The sequence below is a fragment of the Eschrichtius robustus genome, chromosome 15, assembly GCF_028021215.1.
Source record: "Eschrichtius robustus isolate mEscRob2 chromosome 15, mEscRob2.pri, whole genome shotgun sequence".
In the NCBI taxonomy this organism is placed as follows: Eukaryota; Metazoa; Chordata; class Mammalia; order Artiodactyla; family Eschrichtiidae; genus Eschrichtius; species Eschrichtius robustus.
Genome location: NC_090838.1, coordinates 60,212,142 through 60,216,796, shown reverse-complemented (window position 1 = coordinate 60,216,796; position 4,655 = coordinate 60,212,142).

Sequence of the window (4,655 nt, the reverse complement as noted above, 5' to 3'; positions counted from 1 at the left end):
GTCCTCTTGCAGGGGAGGCTATCTTTATGTGAGAGCTGTCCTCATAGTTACCTGTGGTTCAGAGTCTCCTCTCCTCGGCCACAGTAAACGGGGATCCTGAGTCTGGGGCAGGACGTAGCTTTCTTCCATGTTGCTGGCAATTTAGTCTTTGGTGGGTTCAATTTGGAGCCTGACCACAGAGATGGGTTCTAGAATCACATGTCCTAGGAGGGTCCAGATGTGTCCCTCCTTTTTGGAGAAAGCAGAAGAGCTAGGCTACTTTCCCCAAGCAGAAATACCAGAAGGATCCTTTTTATCATAAGACCCTCAGGCCATCATAGTTTACGTCTAGGGCATCATAAAGACCCTTCAAAAATTTCAGGTGGTTTTTACAATAAGAAGTCACTGGTCAAGAAAGAGAAAGATACCTCTTTCCTTCCTCTTAACTCTGAACGAGCGCTCGGCTGAGGGAATGCGCTTCAGGATGGTGCGCTCGGCTCAGAAAACTTGCCTGGCCGAGGACTTGAACGCCAGTCAGCTGCGCTAGAAAGGCAGCTCCAGAGGGCAGGGTTTTGTGTGTTTTGTTCATTGGTTTGTCTTCAGCTCTAAGATAGAGAGACTAGGCACTCAATCCCTATTTGTCAAATGAATGAATAAATGTGAATTAACCAAGGGGGTAATATGTAAAAAAACGAAATCTCTGAAATCAGGTGACTCTTCTCCTCTCAGTAACTTGTGCAACACAGGAGGTCCTTCCCCGTGTGGTGTCTCCACACCACCCATCACACACCACGGGCTCCCAGCCACGCCCCAGTCCCAGGAGCTCTCCCTTCCCCATCACCTGCCTCGTTGCACCGGCTGTTCTCTTTCCCCTGCAAGGCTTCTTATCCAACACCCACTCTTTCTCCAGGGCCCAACTCGAATGCCACCACCTCTGATTTCTCACTGCCCGTCCCTGTAAGACTTTATTCCACCACCGACTATATTGCGTCAAACTGTGAGTGCATCTCCCTCTTTTCCACCAGACCACGGGCTGCCGGAAAGACGGGGCAGTCTCGTTTGCCGTGCGGCCCCGAACGCAGCCTGCGTGGTCAGACCGGTCGCAGGGAAGCCTATGGAAAGCTAGGTTTTCTGGGATGTTAAGAGAGCGAGCGCATGAGCAGGAGAAATGGGAGGAGAGCAGCTGGGAAGCACTTCAACCAGAGCCACACAATCAAAGCTCCCATCACAGAATCCAAGGGCTGAAAACTTTTGGCCAGCAAATTTTCCATGAAATTAAAAGGAAAAAGAAACCTGATTCACTCAGTTCTGTAAGTAAAAACCATGAAAGGCTAAACTGGGATACAAAACATCCGGAAGACCAAAATTTCTTTAATAATGAAATAATTTATTATTTGTTAACAGTTGAACAATACAGAAGTTTACACATACACAGCAAAGATTCTCTGAAACATGAGTAGTTCTCAAAATGCACGTACTAACTGTAGTAAAAAGCACCATTCTCTATGTCTTGACACAGGATTTACATTGGCATCGTATTTACATAAAGAAATAAACATCTGGAAACAGAATTTCATACTCTCTCATCTGCTGCTCCCTGTTTAGGCTGTGTTCACCGTTAGGAAGATGGCCCCCAACGCTGATGGTTCACAGCAACATTCCCAGAGCACCAATTCTAAGGACAAGGGGTCAAGGCAAGCTTGGTTCTCTGGTAAAAGCTAAAATGAAGAAAGCCCTCTCAATCCTCCACACGCCCCAGACAGAATAAGAAATCAAAATTTAAAATCTGGGTAAATCTTTGAATCTAGTGCTTTACTAATTCTCATTTTATGATTTTGAGAGAAGACAAAGATATTCAACTTCTTCAGCCATTCGATAGCTGACTCTAACAGTGCCAGGCAGTTATTTCTTCTTTCAGAAGAACACAGGGTAAGAAAATCATCCATGTAATAAATATTAATGAAAAAATCATGATAAATCACATATCGTACCCCCCAGCCCCGGCCTCATCCCCAGGTTATTTTTGAAAACAAAACATCCCCCAGTCTACAGAGATCTGATAGTGTAGAATGAGAAAATCCACCTCACCTAAAGGGGTCTTTGGGTCGTCTTCTGCCAGGAAGGATTTTTAAAATCAGGAGTAGCCAGCAACCTAAACATACTGCATCCAAGAGTTAATTAAACATAGAAAAATAATAGATTGACATGTAGGAAATCGCCTTGCAGCCTTTGACTTTCTGGTGTTCAACACACAGGGCCGGTAAAGGGGAAAGACAAAGAAACTTGGGGAAACAAGTAAAGAAGAAAGAAAGGAGTGAGATTCGGGGGAATAAAGCACAATGAAAGTGGTATCCTTGCCAATACAGTATGATATAAAAACCTGAATCACGTGTATGTGTATACTTTTCAAAAATAAGTTTTTTCTTTAAAGGATGGGGGAGAGGCAAGAAGAAAGCCCACGAAATCCATTATCAAGCCCCAATATGTTGTTAGTTATTTTGAGCATCACAATTTTACCTAGTTTACACACCCCAGGATTTGCTTTTGGCCACTTCAGGGACGGAGAAGAGAGGCCCCTAGGAAACCCCAGGTAAGGGCCCTTTGTTTCTTTTGAAAAAAGTAGAGGTTAAAGGAGAATGCCCACTTTTTAAAAAAAAACCCTCAAAGCACTCAAGCGGCCGATTGCAGGGTCAGGGCCTTCTTAGTGCTCAATTGTGAATCGACACTGAAATTATTTTCGTTTTGGGTTGACAGGAAGAAAAATGTAGGTCCTGCTCAAAAAGGTGACACTGAATCACTAGCATTAGATCTGTGACTAGAGAAAGGAGCCACGGTCGCTATCAGCACCTTGAATTCCAGATCTCTGCTTAGCAAAAGAAAACAAATACACCCTGGGTGCCTGCCCGCCATTCTAAGACAACAGGCATGGAAAGCTAGGTTTTCTGGGATGTTAACAGAAGCACACATATATTTTCTCACTGCATGAAATTAAACTGCACTACATACTCTTTACTTTCCCATTTGCATTGCAATGGTATCAATAAGAGTGTAGACTTGTTTTTAGTTTCTTAAAACCAGTTTTCACATAAAAATATGCATGCGCTTATATTTACACACGTCTATATTTACGTACAATAGTCAAAGTCTTAAAGGCTGGGGCTTGTATCTTTGCCCGTCCCCTCCCCGCAACAACCCTAACAGAAAGGTTTTTCATTTTGCTTAAAAAAACAAAACAACAACAACGACGAAACAGAACCAAAAAGACTGTATAGCTCTTAACAGTTATGCTGGTGGATCAGTGAATGACACGACAGATTGGCGCATCAGGGCGGCTGATCAGCCACGTAGGGAAGGGGGTTAGCTGCCTGGGGCTGAGTTTGCTGGTCCTGAAGGTTACAGTTTTGGTTAGAGAGAGGCCTGTCTAGCATTCGGTCTACCTCAAGATTTGAAAGTCGTGTCTAACCCTGGTGTCAGTTTATCACAAGTGCATTAAAAATATAGAGATCTATTAAGTTCCACATTTATATGGCATCAAATTGAAAAGGACCAGACAAACAGTGCAAAGGTCAAATAATTACTATTTTATATTGGGACAGTACATTTCATATTTCAACCAAAAGACAAAAATGCAGTTTAACTCAAAGGCACAACAATTAAAACACAGAAAATGATGGCATCTCTCAGATGCCTTACTTCTAAATTAAACAAACAAATACACAAGTTTTGTTCCCTTCCCTCCCCCAACGCAAGCCCACAAGCTTTTGCCAAAGTCTTGAGTTTTCGATGCCGTACAGGATCTAGCATCGTGGACTTGTGAGGCGCTTGAATGTAGCAATTAAAATGCTTGCGAGGTCTAGCGAATGGCATTCGAAAGGGACCTCAAAGTGCAGGCATATCTTTTTCAAACATGTTACAGGCTGAGCTGGCTCTTTGAACACTATCACTCTGCTTAAATTCAGGAAGCAGGCTTTAAAAATGCAAAAGGCATACAAGTTGTATTTCAGTGCAAATCTTCAGCTGGTAATTGGAAAAGATTCCAACAATAAAAAAAAAAAAAAAAAAAAAATCCTTTGTGTCACCTGCCCCTGCCCCCACCCAAAGCTGAAATGGAGAGAAAAACAGAACAAAACGAAAACAGAAGAATTACAGATGACTTTGGAATCATTTAGGAATCACTACCTCCAATTAAAAAAATTTAATACATTAAGAAATCAATAAAAAGAAAAAAATAAACACAAAAGTAATCTTTGTTTCGACTGCTCTTCACGTCTAGAATGAGCTTCCGTGGGGAGCGCGCTTGAACTTTTAGTCGTGGGCAAGGAAGAGGCGCTGAGGGCGTGAGGCTAGGGCCGGGGAGACCACAGGCCAGTGGCGGGCACAGGCGCTGCCGCTACTGGTTCAGCCAGGGAGCCCTTAAGTTGCAGTGCGGCTGTGGATTTTAGGAATGTTCTCATCACTTTGTGACACACGCTCTGTTTCAGCGTCACAGGTTTTACAAATGGTTCGAATTCAATGAAAAAGATTCACCAGAGGCTGAAAACATCGAGACCTCAAAACTATGGATGCAAAAGTATTAAGGGGAAATGAACCGATTCTGTAGATACCTACATACAAAGTTTCTAGAACATCTATAAAAGCACAGTCATAAGAATTTTTTTTCTATTACATTAGTTTAT